Genomic DNA, 22347 nt, shown 5'->3' on the forward strand with positions numbered 1-22347 from the left:
CAAACATCCCTCTTCCCTGTTAGGCATATCCAGTTAGGAAATGAGAAAAAAAATACATTTTATTCATAACAGCAGCCACAATGATAGAACAACTAGAAATAGAATGATCAAAAATGTTCTATTGTAAAATCCATGTACGATATACAAGGATGTATCTTTCTTGGTCATTATCTCTCTTTTTATACGTGCGGTTGTATCATTTTATAATCTATGATGGGTTTTTCTAATATATTTTACCCTAGACATAATGCACTATATTTATAAACGTGTATGTAATATATCAATTCAGGTGTTTCGCGTGCATTTTGAAGGGAAAGCTGGTTTTGGTTCAGAGGTTAAACATGTGGACAGCAGTGCTATTCAGTGCCTGATGCTGCAGCTCCTATCACTTCCATGCAAAGGGCTCTTTGCTCATTTCTTCTCTGTCCACACGTGGCAGGCACCTCGAGGACCACAGGAAAGAGAGGAGAGACGTGAGAAGGGACATCACCAAGACCCTTCTTGGTCTCCGTTTCCCCAAAGTAGGTCACCAGGACTCAAACATTTGCAGTTAAATTACTTCTGGGAAATCGGAGTATGAGCGTGGAATAAATGTTGAGGAAACTACAGCAGCTGACAGCATCAACCAAGGAGGAGGGAGGATCGTGTCAACTTCTTGAAGGCATTGTAGGATGTTCTCACTCTTCCTGCTGCTTTGATTCACCACCATTGTACGCTTTTAGCCCTAGCGTTAGCGCCTGGCAGATGAAGTCTGATTTTCCTTTTCCGCCTAGTAGAACTCAGCAGAAAGGTGCACCTGTAACTGATGGTGGAATCTGCCCTTGACACTCAAAAGACCTTATTCCACAGGGTTATTTTGACGTTAGGAGAGCTGACTTTTTTTCTTTTGTCTTTCCTCAACCTGATGAAGATTTGTATTGCTTTTCTGGTCATGGTTTTTTGAGGGGCTTTAGGGCGGGGATTGGTCTTGCCTTAAACATTGTAACTTAAGGAGTTCCCATCGTGGCTCAGTGGAAACGAACCCGACTGGGAACGATGAGGATGCAGGTTCAATCCCTGGCCTCGCTCTGTGGTTAAGGATCCGGCGTTGCCGTGAGCTGTGGTGTAGGTCACAGCCATGGCTCGGATCCCGTGTTGCTGTGGCTGTGGTGTAGGCCAGCAGATGTAGCTCTGACTCGACCCCTAGGCTGGGAACCTCCATATGCTGTGGGTGTGGCCCTAAAAAGACAAAAACGAAATAGTAATAATTGTAACTTCTGTTTTGTTTACACTAATTTTTGTCCCGTGACTGTCTTCTAAGGAGTGATACTGCGTATCTGTTCATCACTTGGCACTGGACGTAAGAGAGTGTTTGGGGAAAGCTTGACAATAATTTCCCTGTGCATACTCTGTCCTCTCCATCTTCAGCTGTGGTTTCTCTTAGCATTACGATACATCTCAAGGAAATGAATATTATTCCTTTTCCCTGGAAATTACTTCAGTGCAAATCCTTGATTTGTTACATGTTTTTCCATGCACAAAAGGGTTTTCTTAAAATATCATTCTGGGTTTTTGTGTACTGGCAAAGCCAGATGTTTCCAGCCCATTACTGTACTTACATAAAGAATACACACACAAACAGGGAGTTCCTGTCATGGGGCAGAGGAAACGAATGCACGTAGTATCCATGAGGATGCAGGCTCGATCCCTGATCTCGCTCAGGGGGTTGGGGATCCGGTGTTGCCATGAGCTGTGTGTAGTTCACAGACATGGCTCAGATTCTGCATTGCTGTGGCTGTGGTGTAGGCTGGCATCTGTAGCTCCAGTTCAACCCCTTGCCTGGGAACTTCCATATGTCAAGGGTGTGGCCCTAAAAAATGAAGGAAAAAAAAAAGTTTACACACGCAAACATTTAAACTTCTGATCCATTATTTTAATAACTTGAACTAATATAAAATGAATAGATAAATTTTTAAACCACTTTTTAAAAAATATACCAGTAGCTCCCATCATGCCTCAGTGGTAACGAAGCCAACTAGTATCTATGAGGATGTGAGTTTGGTCACTGGCCTTGTCCAGTGGGTTAAGGATCTGGCATTGCTGTGAGCTGTGGTGTAGGTCACAGATGTGGTTCAGAACCTGCGTTGCTGTGGCTGTGGCATAGGCTGGCAGCAGTGGCTCCAATTTGACCCCTAGCCTGGGAACTCCCATATGCTGTGGATGCAGCCCTAAAAAAGAAAAAAAATAAAAAGCATAAATGTACAAATAAATAAACATTTTTAAAAAGCCAAATAGTAATTCCTTCTGGCTGAAATATTCCCCAGACATGATGTGACTCTAGGAAGCCCAGCTGGGCACCGTGTCCTTTCTGTGGCTGCAGAGAACATCCCAGCACTTGAGGGTTTCTTATGAAGAAGATGAGATTTACGATAATGCAACAATGTCGGTTTTACTCCAGATGTTTAAGTACAGCCTGCAGTGCTTGCTGAGAAATACTTTTTAATGCAGTCTTTTAAACATGCGCAGATGAAGCCAAAAAGACTACAAACGCCACAAAAGGTTACAGAGCAAATAGCAGTTCTCTGTCAGATTTCAAGTGGCATCAACTGAAATAGGAATCGGACTTGACGAACATCCAGCTGTCTTGGTGATGGGAATTGTTGCTTAGTAACAGACGCTGGTGGATTTGCCTTCAATCTCCACCATCACTGTTTCTCAAACAGCTCACTAAAGTATGGTAGAAATTTTAGACATCTTCGGGGAACTCAGTATCTGTGTTTCCTCTAAAATATACCCCATAAGATTCCATTTGCATTTTGTGATTTTTATCACAGTGCTTTAAAGTAAGTAGCACAGTTTGAAAAGAAAAAAAAAGAAAAAAAAAAAAAGAATATTGGGAGTTTCCGTTGTGGCTCAGTGGAAATGAGCCCAACTAGTATCTGTGAGGATGAGGATTCAATCCCCTGCTTTGGTCAGTGGGTTAACGAGCCGGCGGTGCTGAGAGCTGTGGTGTAGGTTGCAGGTGCAGCTCAGATCCCATGCTGCTGTGGCTGTGGTCTGGCCAGCAGCTGTAGCTCCAATTCAACCCCTAGCCTGGGAACCTCCATATGCCACAGGTATAGCCCTAAAAAGCAAGAAAAAAAAAAAAGAAAGAAAGAAAAAAGAAAATAAATGTTATACATTAAACTCCCCAATAATGCACAATTTTCAAATGCCTTCGTTTCACATGAAAACCAAGATGTGCAAATGATTTCCGTTATACAACCTATATTTTTATACATAGTGTGACATTTATAATTCTCTTTGTTAAAAAAATAAAAAATGATCACCTGTACAGTGTACATTTAAACGTTACTCGGCGGGTGGCAAATCTTCATCTGATTAATTGGTGTTTCGTGTTGCTCTCTAGGGTAGAAACCACACCATCTGTGTAACAGACGTGTTCTTAGAGTCTAAGAATGCGTGGGGAGGTACCAACCAGTTTCGGCTGATATCTAGCAGAGATTCACGTCAACTTGCTAAAAAAACATCAGGGTCCTTTGGAAGGCTCAGTTGCCCCAGAGCTCATATGCATTAGCAAGCTTTATGTTCTAAATATGGAGGAAAAAAAAATGTGTTCAAAGACAGAGCAGACCGAAAAGCTACACCTGCCAAAATGAGGATTTGAAAGGCCCTCAAGGAAGACGTCTCCCTCTGCCAGTATGTGGCCAGAGTTCCTTTGGCCCTTCCTGTGTCACTGACTTGAGCATGGGAACGACTGGCTCCAGACAAGAAGACACACGCTCAAGTCCTCAAGGACATGTCATCAGAACATGGAAGAGCTTCCATCCACGGAGCACGGGTGATGGGGACCTGTGCGTGTTGATGGAGGTACCCCCACTGATGGCGGTGAAGTAAAATGGGCTGGATTGAGGAGAATTGCTTAAAATGGAACCCCTGACATAGCAGGCTTCTTCCCAAGGCAGGGCTTCCCGTCCATCTCAGATGACAGCCGTCTGACGCTGCTAGCTAACTGCCTGGCGCTGTAGATGTTGTCCTCGTGCAGAAGCTCCTGAGAATCGCGGGGTGAGATGAATGTGGGTTCTGTGTGGTGGCATCAACATGGTTGGTGTTGTGATAAATTCAGCTCAATTTGCAGGACCCTGGAGTCCACAGTCGGTATTGTCCTTTCGTGTAGACTAGGGAAGAGAATTGTTGTTTAGAGGGTTTGTTTTTGGTTGGGTTTTTTTGTTTGTTTGTTTGTTTGCTCCTTTGTTTTTTCTTTTTAGGGCCACTCCCACAGTATATGGAAGTTCCCAAGCTAGGGGTCAAATTGGAGCTGCAGCCGCCAGCCTACACCACGACCACAGCAGTGCCGGATCCAAGCTGCATCTGTGACCTGCACCTCGACTCACGGCGACGCTACATCCTTAACCCACTGAGCGAGGCCAGGGATGGGATCGAACCTGTGTCCTCATGGATACTAGTTGGGTTCATTACCACTGAGCCACAACAGGAACCCCCGGAGGGTTTTTTTTTTAACACTGTGCGATCACTTGGCATCTAATTCCCGTCTTTGTGTTTCGTTGGACAGTTTGTGTCCATCTGTATCACTGCTTCGAAAATAAAACAAACAGAGTAAAAGCGCTTTAGGGGAAAAAATAACTTGAATTTATTTCTACTTAAGGCAAATTGTTCTACATATAGCACCCAAGTCCAAAGAAGTTTATCGTTCTGGGTTTTACAGTAATACATGGAAAACATGGAGTGCCTCAATCAAACCAGCTATCAGGACTGTTTCTGATACTGCTTTTCGTGCTAAACAGGGGATGCAAGATAACTTACTGGGCTATATACATAGAAGACTTGAATAAATATGCCACTGATCGAGAAAGGGCACGTTTTCCCAAGAGCCCATATTCTCCCCAGTGTTGACCAAAACAATCCTCTGCCAGATTTGATCTTTTCAAAAATATGCACTATTTTGGGAGTTCTCTCATGGCCCCGTGGAAACGAGTCTGACTAGTATCCATGAAGATGCAGATTTGATCCCTGCCCTTCCTCAGTGGGTTAAAGATCCAGCGTTGCCATGAGCTATGGTTTAGGTCACAAACAAGGCTCGGGTATGGTGTTGCTGTGGCTGTGGCCGGGCCTGCAGCTACAGGTCTGATTTGACCACTAGCCTGGTAACCATCAAAAGAATGCACTATTTCTCTGCTGCTTTAAGAGACCAGGGAGAGTGGCGTCAATCTTTGTTGCTCAAAATCAGCTCGTATTCTCTTTCCCCGTGGTGTGTCTGTCTTGCTCTTTAGCTGTATCTCAGAAACATCCTGTGTCTGCCCTCCACGCGAGCATCACTTCTGTCCTTGGCCTTCATCGCTTCCTCTGGTGTTCCTGCGCCACAGTGAGAGTCTGTGGTCCCCCAGCTCTTGCTCAACACAGCTGTACCAGTCCCACCCTTGAAGAGGTGGTGAGAGCACCAGGAGGGAGCAGTGGGTCCCATTCATAATCGTTTCTTGGGTCTCCTTAAATAATCGCTAAGAAGTACTTATCTTGAGCAAGCATGCCATAGTAGTTCAGGATAGACATTTTAAAAAAAAAAGTATATATATATGCAAAGAAGCAAAAGCTTTCTGCACATAGCAGTGCTTTTTGTTACCAGCGAGTGTTTGAATATCAGATCCAGGGGACAGGTGAGTGCCCCCAGCACCCACCCTGGCAGGAACCAGCTTCGGTTCCCCGGGCAGCTTCGGTTCAACCTTTTCTTGAAGGTTGAAAAATGCAGAGACAGATTATGGAAGAATTCAGGCGAAACTTTTTATCTCCCGCGAGTCATGGATTCACTTGACGTTTATTCATTCCACAAACGTTTCTTAAATGCTCTTGTCCTGGTGAAAGAGGCTGGAGCATTGTGTCACCAGAATGTGGGCAACTGTAGATAATTCTCATGTCCTTATGCTGGAGTTGGTAAAACTCATGGAAATGGAAAAGCCACCTTAAGGCATTTCCTTTCTTGGTACCCCAAGAAGTGTCCTACCCCCATGAACCTGACCCATCTGCAAAATAAACTGAAAAATGCTAAAGAGCCCTTTTTTGTTTTAATTCCCCTGGAAGTAATTCCACAGACATCCCGCTACGGCTTCTGTCAGTGGTGTTTCTCTAACGTGATGTTCTTCAACACACGACGAAGTTCACTCAACAACCCCTGGGCGTGTAGAGAGAAAATCCTGGAGCTTCCATTTCTATGTATTTCTAGGAGATAGATGGTGGTTACAATGTATCGATTTGTAACACACAGGCTAAAGGATGCTGAGTCCTCACTGGGATCCATGGTAGACGGTGTGTGTCCTGTCCCGGGAAGGCACGTTCTCCTGAGGGTAGATCAGGAGTTTGTGCACCTTGGAGGAGCCCAGACCCGGCTTTTACTTACTTAATCCCCAGTGTACACTTTCACGTGACTTCAGTAGATTATTTCATTCAGTAATCTAGCCCGCACAGAATGGGTTCGTAGCTTAACATTTTTTTTTATAAAAGAACTGTGCATTGAAAATAGGTACCCTTATCTCAAGTCCAAGAAAGCAGGGTAGGACCACAGTCCATTCCTCTCCTGTTAAATCCCAGTAGAAGCTTTTGAGTAGCCCTCTAATGAGGTCAGCACTGCAAAGGGTATGTGAGATCAGACAAGCAAGAACCTGCCTGATCTGAAAGTATTGAGAGCATTGTTTAAGATGTGAATTTAGGAGTTCCCGTCGTGGCTCAGTGGTAATGAACCCGACGAGTGTCCATGAGGATGAGGGTTTGATCCCTGGCCTCGCTCAGTGGGTTAAGGATCTGGCATTACTGTGAACTGTGGTGTAGGTCACAGACATGGCTGAAATTCTGCTTTGCTGTGGCTGTGGTGTAGGCTGGCAGCTGTAGTTCCATTTTGACCCTTAGCCTGGGAACTTCCATATGGCACAAGTGCAGCCCTAAAAGACCAAAAGAAAAGAGGTGAATTTGCATCACTGTTGATAGCCAGGAACTTCCCCCAAGTAGGTATTGAATCTAGAAACTTCGCTAATTATATTAAGGCATTATAATAAGCAAACTAATTAAAAGCCAACCACCCTGGATGCCTTAAAGCTAATGTGTTTTTTCATGAGAATAAAAGCAAATAGGCATTATTTAGGCAAAAAAAGTAATAATAATACATGGAAAAATATTTTTGCATTATAATTTTATATTCATCCCACCCTTTTATTCTGTGTGGGTTTCACAATGTAGATAATATATGAGCTACAATAATGCATGCATATAATTTGCAAAGTAATAAGCACTAACAAATCAAAGAGGAATACTTAAAAGTTTTACTAGCAGGTGTAAAAACTGGAGCTCGTGACTGTGCCAGTGGGGAGAGGAGGGCCTGGGGGAGAGGAGGGTCTGGCAGAGTAGAGCACACACACACCCCCGCTGTGTTCAAGGCCCATTGTCCTCTGTCAGTCCCTCTTTGTGATTTTGTGACCCTACTGTATTATGTTTCAGAAGAGGCCTCCCTCTGTTCTTTGCAAAATGCACTTGGTGAAATATAAGGAAATAGTTCCTGCTCATGATTCAGAGCAATTCTTAACATCCTTCCCCAAGATTTTCCAAAATCCCCCGAAGAATTCCCCCTAAAAATGTCTATCTCAGCACTAGCCTGCTCCATACCTGACAGGAAACTCCTCTGAAGGTAGCTGCATGCATTGTTCTAGACGTGGGTCCTTGGTATTGAAGAATTATGCCCACATCCATCCTGCCCCACTTGGGCAGCGACTCAATGCTTGCAGAAGGCTTCCTCACTCATGTGTGGTGGGGCCAGGCTGTGCGTCAGGACCACAGCAGCAGGGCCTGGCCGCGGGCTGGGGCTTCCTCACAGCATGGCCGTTGGGTTCCAGGAGGACGTGTTCCCTTTTATGACCTGGATTTCAAAGTCACATGGAGTCACTTTCACCCCCATTGTGTTCATCAAAGATGGGTCACCAAAGCTAGCCCGTCTTCAAGGGAAGCATTTTGATTCTTCAGACACCGTCCATGGAAAAAGGGTTAGGTCACTGATGGTATTCAAATCTATGACATTCTACTTAGAACAAGATAGATTTATATGCATTGATGTGGAAAGCTCAACAAGACATGCCTGTGGATGAGAAAGGCAAGCTAGACAACAATACTTAAAGTTTGATTGAATTTATGTAAAAAAAAAAAAAAGATTTTGCTCTGTAGTCATAGAGGACCCACACGACCATGTTAGCAATGAGTGCCTCCGAGGAGCTGAGCAGACAGGAGGAGGGAACAGGCATTTTTCCCCATCTATTTTATGTGTGTGTCTGCCACTGGGATGTTTTAATCTGAGAACATACTGGGCCAGGCAGATGAATGGCCGTCCAGAGGTACCCACATCCTAATACCTGGATCTGCGATGTGTTACCTTAACACAGCAAGTGGTGGGGGGGGACGATGGAGGAGTTTAGGGTGCACCCAGAACTGAGGTTGCTGATCAGCGGATGTGACCATAGGGCAGGCATCCTGGGTTGTTCCCATGGGCCTCGTACCATCACGGGGATCTGTCCAAGGGGAAGAGGAAAGGGAATAATGACAGAGGGTGAGAAGAATTGGACCCGAAGGTGGAGGGAGGAGGCTCAACGCTAAGACAGGACGCCCACAGTGATGGAAAAGGCAAGGAAACAGGGCCCCAGAGCCGGCCTCACCCCTCAGGTTGTCTTCATCTGTCCAGTCCAAGGGTGGCGCTGTCTCTGAATAGAGTTACGAGCCTGTCGAGCACCAGGGGTTCTGCTGCAGGTAGACAAGAGGGAGAGAGAAGCAACAACACATTTTCTCCTATGACGCTGTTTGCTGTGCCAAAGAATCTGGAAGACTGTGCAGTGGATGAGAACACCGATTTTTCAGCAGGTTAATAAGGAGTCCATACAAATTTCTAATGCGGTAATAGAGCATAGACACCAAGGGTGACATCTAGACTGTGGCTTTCTCAAGGAGGAAGGTGTGGCTTGGAGAATGGTTACTGGACTCAGAGGCACTACTGTTGTGTCACAAGGTCCCTGGAGAACAGTCTGGATTGGGCGCCACTCTGCATTTTCAGACTTTGCCCAGAGCCTCCCTGCTGTGTCATTTGCATGCAGCCCATTGCCTGCATTCCCCAGAGGGCTGGAGGTTCTGATGGAATTCCTGCATATTTGCCCTCAGAATCCCACTTAGATGTCCCACCCCATCCCCAGTTAAGGCTCAGTACTGAGCCACCCAGCTGACATACCTGGGTTGACAAAGCTGTGGACTCAAATTAATTCTCCCCCTTCAAGCCAAAACGGACTGGAAGGCCCCTCCCTGCCCCCAAGCCCAGCCTTTGTTTCACGGACTAAAACTTCCCTGCCTTGGGATTCTCTACAGACTTCAGGAAAACAGCATCCAGCAGGCGGGGGCGGGGGCACGGGGGTTTGAGGTTCCCCAGGGAGTCCAGGGTGGAGAGCACCCCTCAGAGCTGACTTTTCAAGGCAGCTGAAAAAAAAGAAACCCATGCCAAAGGTTTGTCTCTTAAAGACCTTTTGGAACCTCACCCAGCTTGCCATCCATCTCCATAAAAGACACATTTTGGGCCCCCAGCCGTGCTGTCTGCTATAAAATGCATGTTGAATGAAGCTGATCTGTCAGCAGCGGGGCTGCAGTTGGTCTGCTCCTGACGCCAAGCCCATTGGCGGAATGGAGTTGCGATGCCCTCGTAACCCTACCCCCAGGGCTTGCTCTTTGCTTTTTACGGGTGCTGGCTTGTCGGTGATGGGTGAAATGCCAACGTTTTGGCTTCAGGGATTCCTTAAGGAGGCTGGCACGTGCCCAGATGCCCATGCAGCACCTGTCATTGCACAGGAATGAAGGTACCCAGCTGTGTGGCGCATGCGTGCTTGCACTTGACCACGGCTGCAAGGCCCTTCTATGCCTTTCCTGCCATGAGAACAGAAGCTGGCTCTGGCTTTCATCTGGAACACTTCTGGGAGCCTCTGGGAGGGGCAAAGGCACAGTCTGATAGATGGGGCTGGGGGGGACAACAGTTCATCAGCACCCCCTCCCACGCCTGGAACCAGTCACACCCTGATGTTTTGGAAGAAGTGTAAGTGAATCTGGCGATAAAAAGGGCACGGAAATGCTTCGTGTCACCGGCCCTACAAATACCAGGGTGTCTCACCAGCAGTTCCCTCTTTCATGACTCCCTCTGGGAACAGAGACTGCTAAGCCCTCTCATTGTTCAGTCTTACACCATCACCCATGATTGTTTTGGGAAAACCAGTAATTGCCCTCATGTGGACAAACAGTAATACTGGGTGTTCCAGCTACTGCTCAGTCAACAAACATGTTCTCAGTTAAGGAAAATAATTACTTTGCGACGTTTATCTTTTATCAACTCTGATAGCGTTCCCCTAGTAATTACTTATTTATATACAAAGAGAGTAAAAATTATATCTATTGGGAAACACCTGCCCCTGTAAATGCATCTTCAACTTGCAGGCTAATGACCGGGATCAGAAACACAGATTGAGCCAAGAGTATAGACCTCACGACTTGCGCTATATTCCAAGCCATCCGGAACATTCTATCACATCACACCTGCCAATAGGAGCTTCTTTTTAATTCTCTTCTTGAAACCTCTCGCCAGACTTCCAAATTTACCATCTGACTGGCCAGTACTGGCCAACCCCAGGGTGAGTCATTGCAAACAAAACTGATGCTATAAATGCAGCGTTTTTATTCAAGACATCAACCAAGTCCTTCAAAATATGTCTTTTAGGTTCCCAAACTTAACTCAGAAATGAAAATGTAAGGATGATTTTCTATGTAAGATATTAAAGCTGTTACGCTTTTTCCCCTCCTGTCTGGATAAGGGCAGGAAGAGAGAAAAAAGGGAAAGGTTTTGTAGAAGAACTCCAAGGTTACTCATATTAGTTTGCATGCCCGTCACCAAGCCCAAGTCATACTGAAAGAACGTTACATCAGGGGAACATCACAGAAGAGTCTGCTCTGAGAGTTTGGACCACCCTGTAATGCAGTGGTTCTCTGGCTGGCTGGATGCTACCATCAATCCAGAAGCTCTCAGGACATTCCACCTTCAAGAATTTGAGAAGGTCCCTGGTGGGCTAGCAGGTTAAGGATCTGTCATTGTCACTGCTGTGGTGGAGCTTCAGTCCCTGGCCTGGGAATTACCACATGGCACAGGTGCAGCCAAAAGAAAAAGATTGTGAGGGAAACCAGTGAGGTTAACTCCAAAAATAAAAACAAAACAGGATAAACAAATAAGCAAAAACTGTCCTACATATCAAGTCATATCTATACATACAAAGATGTATTTAGTATCATATAGGTTTCATACATATAGCTACATAATATTCATATATACATAGTATTTCATAAGCTTACATATATATACATAGTATTTCATAAACACGTATCTGTTGTTGCACACACACCCATAAGATCACTGCACTTACTTATAGGCTACAAGTTTCTTTTGTAACTTGAGCTGATGGACAGACAGGCAGACAGTGGTTAACGGGAGGATGCTGGCTTGATGTGCATGGCCTGGGTTCATTTTCAGACTCTGGAACTCAATAGCTACCTGATCTGGGCAGTTGACTTAAATAATTTGTGTGCTTCTCAGCTTGAAGATGCTGCCAGCCCCCACGGGATGGTGAGAGAAATGAATAAGTTAATGCCAACAGCACACTTCACCCCGTGCTTGGCAGTTGCCCCTCTCAGTGTTAGCTCTGGGGTTAATTGTATTAGCTGTTTCTCTAATAAAATACGAAGGGGGTCTTAGGATCGACCCGGTGCGATACCAAGCAGGGTCCAGTCCACAAAGGAATGAGGGCTGGTTTCCATTATTTCATAATGAACCCAGCGGCATGTGATGGGCTGTTGTTTGAGGAGGGAGATAGCAGGGGTGAAGGGGTCAATCAGTACCAGCTTTGGATTGCACAGAATCGGGGGCTGGAAGTCTACCAACTGATGGGTTCTAATTGGCCGTTTTGGACTGTTTAACTCATAAACTGCCTCTCTGAAAGTGGTTTCCCAGTAGCCAGGAGAGAGAGGTCATTGCTACTAACATGCACACCAGAATATCCAAAACTATATTTGAGCACACCCTGTGTTTTATCAGTGCTTCCTACAATAAATTCTCAGTTACATCCAGAAGCCTGACTGGGAGGCATCTGTGTATAGGAACCCCTGCATCTGTCCACACCTGCGTAATCTGCTTGCTCCCTTAGAGCTCCAGCTGCCTCTTTCTATATAATTTACTCAAGCGTAAAGTGGGGGAGAAAAACCGGCTCATTCTGGTACAACCAGAATGTGATGCTTCGATATGCCTCTTACTTCTTCAGCTCTGCAAGCAGGATGTGTGTAACATATATTATTCAGTACCTCTTCATAGTCTTGGGGATTGGTTCTCAACCTGGGCACATGTTAGAATTACCCGGAGACCCTTTAAAACAGCCCTGATGTCCATGCTTCACTTCAGACCTGAAGGTACCAGAGGACACTGGGAAAATCTCCCGGGGATGTCGTAGGCAGCTGGTTTTGTAAGCATCTGAGCCACCGTGGGGCTCGTGCTAATAACTGGGGGCCACTGTTCAAAACTCATCTTTAGGGAGTTCCTGTTGTAGCTCAGCGGTAACGAACTCAACTAGCCTCCGTAAGGACGCAAGTTCAATCCCTGACCTCACTCATTGGGTTAAGGATCTGGCGTTGCTGTGATCTACATGTATGTAGGTTGCAGATGCCACTCGAATCTGGTGTGGCTGTCGTGTAGGCTGGCAACTGCAATGCCGATAAGACCCCTAGCCTGGGAACTTCCATATGCCATGGGTGTGCCCCTAAAAGGCCACAAACAAACAAAAAACACCAAACAAACAAAGCTCATCTTTAAGCTTAAGTATTCCATTAACCTGAAATGTGAATCTATTTCCTACTTTGGGGAAGGTTTACCTTTCTAAACAGTAATGAATTTCACTGCTTTTCCTCCCTAAAACCCACTTCTAGATTATAAATATGCACCTGAATTCCTCTCACTTGGTGAAATGGGTTTCCAAATATGTGGATTTTACTTAAACATCACGTGAGTTTCATTGGACAAGACAGATCATTATGGACAGAACTGTTAGGCATGGAGCTTTAGGAAAACAATTGATTGCCTGAAATTCAGCACAGTATCGAATGCTTGTTGAGTTGATCATTTCCATAGCATTACAGCTAACGTCAGCATAAAACAAATGGCATTCCCTGCTAGGGAAACTGCAAAAATATACCACACTTCCTTAAGATAAATTTCTTTCAGTAAGTGTATTTTAGATGTTCCATTGCTTAAAATACAGTGGCTTGTACACATATAAGAGAATCGCCTAGAACTAAGAACACACAAACACATGTGTGTACATGTAAATACAGTAACATGTGACCAAGCTCTGTGGATGGTGTGGAGGTCACCTTCCTGGTTGTGATATTTTATGGTCGTTCTGGAAGATGGTACCATCAGTGGAAACTGGATCAAGTTCTAGGGTAATACTCTTTTATTTTGTTGTTTTGTTGTTGAAATATAGTTGATTTTGAAGTATTGTGTAGGTTTCAGGCATATATCTAAAAAAAATGAAACCTCTAATTTAAAGAAATACAGGCACCCCAATGTTCCTACAGCGCTATTTGCAACAGCCAAGATGTGGAAACATTCCAAGTGCCCATCCATAGACAACTGATTTGACGTGTGTGTGTGTGTGTGTGTGGTGTATGTGTGTATGTACACACATGACTATTACTCAGCCATAGATATCTGTATATTAATTTTGTATCTTACTACTTCGCTGAAGTCATTTATTAGTTTTAATAGTTTGGTGTGGAGTCATCTGCATAGAGTGACGATTTTACTCTTCTCCTCCAATTTGGATACCTTTTATTCCTTTTGCTTGTCTGATTGCTATGGCTAGGACTTCTGATACTACATTGAATAACAGTGGTGAGAGTGGGCATCCTTGTCTTGTTCCAGATTTTAGCAGGAAGACATTCAGCTTTTCTCTGTTTGAGTATTATACTGGTTCTGAGTGGGTCATAAATGGCTTTTGTTATGTTGAGATGTGTTTTCTTTATACCCACTTTGGTAAGAGTTTTTCTGGTGAATGGATGTTGACTTTTGTCAGATGCTTTTACTGCATCTATTGAGATGATCATGTGGTTTTTGACTTTTCTTTTGTTAATGTGGTGTATGACAGTGATTGATTTGCGTATATTGAACCATTCTTGTGAACTTGAATCCCACTTGGTCGTGATGTATGATTTTTTTATGTTATTGGATTTGGTTTGCTAAAATTTTATTGAGAATTTTTGCATCTATATTCAAAGGTGTTGGCTTATTTTCTTTTTTGGTGGTTTGTCTGGTTTTGGCATCAGGATGATGGTAGCTTCATAGAATGTCTTTGGAAGTGTTCCCTCCACTTTGATCTTTTGGAAAAGTTTGAGAAAGATGGGTAAAAGTTCTTCTTTGTATGTTTGGTAGAATTTGCCAGTAAAGCCATCTGGCCCTGGACTTTTTTTTGTAGGAAGTTTTTAAAAAGTATATATTTTATCTCACTTCTAGTTAAAATAGGTCCATTAAAGGTATCCATTACTTAACTCTGTTTTGTAGGGTGTATAATTCTAGAAATTTGTTCATTCCTTCTAGGTTGTCCAGTTTGTTGGCATGTAACTGTTCATTGTTTACTTTTATGATTTTTTTTTTATATTTCTGCAATGTGAGTTGTTATTTCTCTTTCAATTCGTATTTTGGTTGTTTGGGTCCTCTCTTTTCCTCTTTTTAAGGCTGGCTAGAGGTTTGTCAATTTTATTTACCTTTTCAAAAAAAAAAAACCAGCTCTTGGTTTTATTGATCTTTTCTATTTTTTAATATATCTTTTGTTTATTTCCTTGCTGATCTTTATTGTTTCCTTCCTTCTTCTAACTCTGGGTTTTTTTCGTGCTTCTTTTTCAAAAAATTTTGAAAAATTTAGTAAGTTTGGTTGCTTATTTGAGATTTTTTTCTTATTTTTTGAGGAAGGACTATATTGCCATGAATCCCCTCTTAGAACTCCTTTTGCTGCATCCCATAGATTTTGTACAGTTGTGTTTTCATTGTCGTTTGTCTCAAGGTATTTTCTGACTTCCTCTTTGATTTGATTGTTGACCCATTCATTTTTTTTTTTAAGCAACAAAGTGCCTGAGAGAAAACACCTTCATTTAAAAAATTTATTTTATTTAAAAACACTTTAGATAATTTTTAAAGGTTATACTTCATTTAAAGTTTACAAAATATTGGCTGCCTTCCCTGTGTTGTGCAATGCATCCTGACTTCCTATCTTGCACACATTAATTTGTACCTTCCATTCTCCCTGTATAATCCCCTCCCCCTTCTCCCCACTGGTAACCACTAGTTTGTTCTCTATATCTGCAAGTCTGCTTCTTTTGTTATATTTACTATTTTGTTTTATTTTTTAGATTCCACATATATGTGATAGCATACAGTATTTGTCTTTCTCTGTCTGACTTATTTCACTTAGCATCATGCCCTCCAAGTGCGACCATGTTGCTGCAGATGGCAAAATTTCATTCTTTCTTTATGGTTCAGTACCATTCCATTGCGTGTGTGTACCACATCTTCTTTATCCATTCCTTACTGATGGACACTTGGGTTGCTTCCATGTCTCAGCTGTTGTAAATAATGTTGCAATGAACATTGAGATGCATGTTATCTTTTCGAGTTAGTTTTTTGTTTTTTTGTTTGTTTGTTTGTTTTTCAGATATATATCCAGGGCAGGATTGCTGGGTCATGTTGTCATCAAATTTTAGTTTTTTGAGGAACCTCCATACTATTTTGCACAGTGGCTGCACCACTTTACATTCCCACTTATGGTATATAGGAGGTCTCCCTTATCTCCCTATCTTTGCCAACATTTTAAAATCTGTGTTCTTTTTGATGATAGCCATTCTGACAGGTGTTCCATCCCCTCACCTTCAATCTGTATGTGTCTTTCACCCTAAAGTAAATTTTTTTTTTTTTTGGTCCAGTCTGTCACTCTATGTCTTTTGCCTTTTTTTTTTTTTTTTTTTTTTTGGAGGTTCCCAGGCTAGGGGTCGAATCGGAGCTGTAGTCACTGGCCTACGCCAGAGCCACAGCAATGCGGGATCTGAGCCGTGTCTGCGACCTACACCACAGCTCACAGCAACGCTGGATCATTAACCCACTGAGCAAGGGCAGGGATGGAACCCGCAACCTCATGGTTCCTAGTTGGATTCGTTAACCACTGCGCCACGATGGGAACTCCAGTCATTCTATGTCTTTTGACTGGAGCGTTTTGTCCAGTGACATTTAAAGTAATTATTGATAGATATCTACTGATTGCCATTTTAAACCATGTTTTCCAGTTGGTTTTGTAGATCTTCTTTGTTGATTTCTTCTTATTTCTGTTTTTGTCTTTTGTGATATGATGGTTTTCTTTTGTAATATGTTTGAGTTCCTTTCTTTTTGAATCTGTTGTGTGTTTTTGATTTATGGTTACACTGGTTTTCAAGTATGTTAACCCATTACTATAGCTACTTGCTTTAGACTGATAGTTACATAATACATAATAATCTATATTTTTTACTCCTCTCTTTCACATTTTATGACTTTAATGTCCTATTTTACATCTTAATGTTTATCCTTTTGCTAGTAATTGTAGTTATAGTCACTTTTACAGAATTTTTAAATTCTTTTTTAATCTGCGTATGGGTTTATTTAGGTGATCTTTAGCCCTTTTATATATTTGCTTTTCCTGTTGTGATTTTCTCTTTCCTGTTGATTCTTGATTTCTTCTATGATAGGTTTAGTATTGCTGTATTCTTTTAGTTTTTGCTTGTCTGATAAACTTTTTATTTTTCATTTAAAATTCTATTAAGGTATAGAAAAATTATACAATTTATATTATATTTAAATATATTATCAAATATTATACATTATATTTAGTTATATAATTAATTATATTGATATATTAATAAATATATTGAGTAATAAATATAAGGCTTATATATGATAATATAATATAATATATAAATAGGTATATAATTATATTTAATATATTAAATTATAAAGTATGTATATTTATATTATAAAATATATAAAATACATAATATATAAAATATATTTAATAATATAAATATATATTATAATTAATCATAATAAAATTATAAATATATTTTTAATTTATAATATATAGTATATATTATATATAAATACTATACACTATTAAAGTATAATTGATTTATCAAATAATTGATAAATTTTATTTATATTATATAGTATATATTATATATAAATACTATACACTATTAAAGTATAATTGACTTACAGAAGTGTTCTCCCAACTTCTGCTGCACAGAAAAGGGACCCATCCATACCTATAAACACATTCCCTTTCTCATACTGTCTTCCATCATGTTCTCTCCCAAGAGACTGGAGAGAATTCCCTGTGCTCTACAGTAGGACCTCAATGCTTATCCATTCTCAGTGTCATAGTTTGCATCTGCTTTATCTCTCCTTCATTCTAAATGATAATCTTGCTGGGTAGAATATTCTAGGTTGCAAGTTTTTCCCTTTCAGGACTTTGAATATACCATCACTTTGAATAGACTGTCACTCCTTTCTGACCTGCGAAGTTTCTGCAGAGACATCAGCTGATAGCCTGATGGAGGCTTCCTTGTAATGGACTGTTGTTGTTGTTGTTGTTGTTTTCTCTTGCTGCCTTTAGAATCCTGTCCTTATCTGTCACTTTTGCCTTTTTAATTATGCTATGTCTTATTGTGGCTCTGATTGGATTCATCTTGTTTGGGACCCTCTGTGCTTCCTGTACCTGCATATGTTTCCTTCTTTAGCTTTGGAAAGTGTTCAGCCATAATTTCTTCACCTGGGTTCTTGATCATCTTTTTTCTCTCTTCTCCTTCTGGTACCCCTATTATGCATTGATTGTCTCACTTTTTTTTTTTTATTACTCATTGAATTTTACTACATTTACAGGTATACAACAATCACCACAACCAGATTTTATAGCATTTCCATCCTAAACCCTCAGTGCTTCCCTCACCCCCCAACCTGTCTCCTTTGGAAACCATAAGTTTTTCAAAGTCTGTGAGTCAGTATCAGTTCTGCCAAGAAGTTCATTGTGTCCTCTTCTTAGATTCCACATGTCAGTGATAGTATTTGATGTTGGTGTCTCGTTGTCTGATGGACTTCACTTAGCATGATAATTTCTAGATTAGCTCAGTTTTATATTATCCCACAGATCTCATATGTTGATTTCAGCTTGTTTGCTCTTCTGATGGGGGGATTTACATCATTCTTTGTTCCAGATCACTCGTTTGTTCTTCTGCATTATGTAGTCTGCTATTCACTGCTTCTGGATTGGTTTTTAGCTCATCCATTCACTTGTCCAGTTTTGATTGGTTCCTCGTTATTGTTTCTAGCTTGTGTGTTACAGTAATCCGCTTTTCTAGCAATGGTCTTTCTTAACTCCTTCAGCATTTGCATGGCCTCCTTTTTGAACTCGAGTAGCTTGGAGAGGTCTGTTTCATTGTCTGTTCTTTAAGGGGATTTCTCTTCTTATTTTAATTGGGTGTGGTTCCTCTGCTTTTTCATTTCACCTAACTTTCTCTGTCTCTATAAATTTAGGAGCACCAGTTATATACTGTGGTCCTGAAGGGCTGATGTTGTGTGGAGCATCCCTGTGTAACCTGTGAGTCCATTACTTTTGGTACAAGGGTTGTATTTGGTGTGGATGCCTGCCACGTCTTTCCTCGGAGTGTGCTCACCATTATTCCCTGGAGAGGGGGTGTGATTGGTGTTGCGACTAGAGCCTGCCCTAGATGTTGTGTGGGGCCTCTCCTTTGCTCTCTGGCTGTCAGAGACACGGTCTGCTCCCCAGTTGTTGGAGTAGAAGCCCTGAGGATTGGGTTGGATCAGCCTAAGTTGCCCTTAAATATGTGCTGCGTCCCCAAGGAAGTGAACGGTGAGGTAAATGAGGCCCATGTGGTCACAGCAGTACCTATGCAGACCTCTCTGATTCTGCCCAGCAGCAGCCCAATTTTCTTTCTCCACTGTGTTTGTCCTAGACCCAGTGCAGGCTGTGCTGTGAAGTGGGCTGGTACTGGAGGCTTCAGGTGGGGGTCGCACTGTGGCTTCAGGAGTCAAGGTGGTTGTGTTCCCCCTGGGACCTGGGATGCTCTGTGGCAGGGCTCTCCCAGGACCTGTCAGCCCCAGATCTGACTCTAAACTATAGTGTGGGGTGGGCAGAACTGGCCAGGCACACTCTGTGTATCACAAGACAGGGCCCAGTTTTTACTCTTTTTAAAATTCTGTCACCCACAGCTCTCTCTGAGCGTGACATTTCCATAAATGGCTGTTGCATATAAACATGTTCTCCAACTTACAACAGAGTCATGTTCTCAAGACATGTCTGTGTGAAAGCATCTCCTCAAAGGAAACAATACAAAAGATATTCATTGCATTTTGAGTCTTTGCCATGGCATCCCACCCACTTGCCAACCCTGTGGACACCATAATGTAGCCCAAGGAGTCAAAGATGTGCAGAAGTTGTTTTTCTTGGAAGCTTCAGGCCTGACCTCTGGGCCAGGAGCCCACAGTCTCACTGGGCTTTGCAGGAGTGGATGGAAGAATGGAGGGCAGGAAGCAGATAGAGGGGTGGTGGGCATGCACCTGCTGGAAGGTACAGCCTCAGACCCCAGAGTAGGTAAGGGGTACAGGATCAGACCCCAGAGTGGACGAGGGCTCTGAGGAAAGAGAGCATAAAGGGCAGGAGGACACAGGGGAAGAGGGCTTAGTGGTGATGGTAGCTCCAGCAGCTGGCATGGGGGCTCAGCACTATGGCGGCCCCAGCAGCCATGGTCAGGAGGGGCACCAGCTGTGACACAACACGGGGTACCTGGGGGGCATGGGAGTACCAGATCCTCCCTCGGCAAGATCAAGACCAGCAACAGGCTTTCTGTGGCATCACTTCTGCTTACTTTTCATTTAAAAATTAGAGTGATCATTTACACAGCAAATGAGTTGTATTTGTACTGAAATTGAATATGATATATGTTTGTATTTGGAACTGAGCTAGGACTGCTAATCTATTTTTTCTATTGCAGTTAAGACAGGTAGACGATAAAGTAGACCCTTTTAAAGTGTGTAATTCAGTGGCATTTAGTTCATGTTCAAAATGTACAACCCTCCCATCTGCTCAGTTCCAAACCAGTTTTATTATCTCCAAAAGGAGACTCCGTCCCCATGAAGCAGTCACTTCCCATCCTCTCCCCAAGCCCTGACGACTTCCACTCTGTTTTCTGCCTCCACAGAGCTTCCTGTTCTACGAAGTTCACAAGAAAAATGCACTCATGCAGTAGGTGCCTTTTATGTACAGATTCTAAGGGGTTGCTCGTATCGTTTTTAAAGCACCTCTCATCCCTGTTTGAAAATTACTAAGCACCGACCAGAACCATCTCTCTAGAATGTAAAGTCTTCTGATTATCAGGACACACAAACACTTTTCTGTGATTTTTGTCAGGAAAATCCCATCATTTTAAAAAGGAGAGTGGCTTCTGAAGCCAAAGAAGAAAGGAGAAAAAGTGGCTTCTGACAATACTTAGTAACCCCAGCCTCCAACCTCAGAGGCACAGATCAGAGCTCTGTGCCCCAGGCATGTCCCCGTGCAGGGCCCACCCCCCTCTCCCCCCCTCCCCCCACATGGCTGGTTTCTTCCCAACACACAGGTCTTGAGTTCGCAGTCAGAGGACCCTCATCCTTGTCTCCCTTGAAAGGAATTCAGCAAAGGGACCAAGATGGTGAAGCAGGTGCAGAGTTTATTAAAAGCCCAGTATGGGTGAAGGAGCACAGGGGCAAGCTTGAAGAACGAGCTGCATGTAGTAAAGGGGCTTAGACCGCTATTCTGTTGCAGGGGCTTAGACCGCTATTCTGTTGCAGGGGTGTCGTCTGGGATGTCGGGGGAGGGGGTGTGGTCCTTAGCCAGCTATCTTGTTTGTGCCCATGTTGCGACTGACTCAGGCTCCTTCCACTGTGCACTTGAGTCTTTTAGCCACATTGTATCTCTGCGTGAAGGCCTCTGGGAGGTTGGCAGGAGACATGATGGGCTGGTAACTCCTCTCCGCCTAGGCCCCTCCCTAGAGGGAGGGCCTTCTCTGCGCATGGATCAGGCGTGGAAGTCCCTCTCACCCAGAGGAGGGTGAGAGGAAGTCGGGACCATCTTGTCTGTCACCTGACCAGGGCCTCATGCTCCTGCAGGTGTCTTATCTTGAACAGTCAGGGAGAGACTGGCTGCAGCTGCCCATCTGGGGGCCCGGGGCTCTCCGACCTCAGTCTGACCTGATCTGTCAGAGTCCTGGATGAAAAACAGTTTACTCAGGAGCCCCACTGTCGCCCCTAACACAGGGCTGTGTTTCCTTGTTTCCCATGCTGCTTCATACTTATTTCTTTGTGGTCTCTCTCTCTCTGCTAGGATGAAAAGCCTCTGGAAACAAGGAACCGCCAGGCTTGGTCAGTGCCCCACCTGGAGAACAAGACCAGGTAGGTGACAGAAATGAAGGGCATGTCTGCTGAATGAATGTATAGACAAAATCAGTCGGTGACCTTATGGGAAAAGGAATCTCCCAGGTTTTCCTCTGCAGCAGTTTACGGACTCGTGCTTTGGAACAGCGTTCTTCTCGCTCACCTGCAGAGATGCAGTGTGCCGGCCGCACCTCGGCGTGGGGCCTGCTGTAACCTCCCAGACTCTGCTTGGAAATTGGACTCTAGCCTTCAGGGGCCTGTTGTGATGGAGACACAGAGATGTGGGTTTACCCTATAGCATGACACAGATCTAGCCTTTTTGCCATACATCCTGGGGGTCAGTGATCTAAAAGTGTAGGCTATTGATGAGAAATGCCCCCCAAACCCTGGCAAGGGATGGCTGTCAGCCTAGTCCAAGAACTCTGCAGAGTTGAAAACTCCAGCAGATTTCCTACAGGATGACGGGCTTCCTCCTTGGGTTTACCAGACCGTACATTCCATTCATCCCGACAGGGACGGGGAAGGTCTTTGCATCTCCCTGGGATCATAGCACACTGTTGATTTTTCTTTTTTGAGGACCGCACATGCGGCACATGGAAGTTCCCAGGCTAGGGGTCGAATCGGAGCTGTAGCCACCAGCCTACGCCACAGCCACGCCACGCCAGATCCGAGCCGCGTCTGCAGCCGACACCACAGCTCACGGCAACACCGGATCCTTAGCCCATGGAGCGAGGCCAGGCATTGAACCCGAGTCCTCT

At 43.6% G+C, this 22347-nt stretch overlaps 1 long non-coding RNA gene across 34 annotated transcripts in view; it reads left to right on the forward strand.

Moving 5' to 3' along the window:
- Positions 1-22347, forward strand: part of LOC146394456 (uncharacterized) — a 541612-nt gene that overhangs the window by 513902 nt on the left and 5363 nt on the right. For 29 of the 34 annotated variants that reach the window (XR_014835052.1, XR_014835051.1, XR_014835048.1 and 26 more), the window contains one exon: positions 21540-21607. This is a non-coding gene — a long non-coding RNA (uncharacterized LOC146394456). Of the gene's footprint in view, positions 1-21539; positions 21903-22347 lie in introns of those variants that run through there. The other 5 variants (XR_014835063.1, XR_014835049.1, XR_014835069.1 and 2 more) reach the window with 2 other exon arrangements.

This window comes from Sus scrofa, chromosome X (genome assembly GCF_054392235.1).
Source record: "Sus scrofa isolate SSC_HxYL_T2T_F1_AM1 chromosome X, Sscrofa_HxYL_maternal_Yorkshire_Landrace_v2.0, whole genome shotgun sequence".
Classification (NCBI taxonomy): Eukaryota; Metazoa; Chordata; class Mammalia; order Artiodactyla; family Suidae; genus Sus; species Sus scrofa.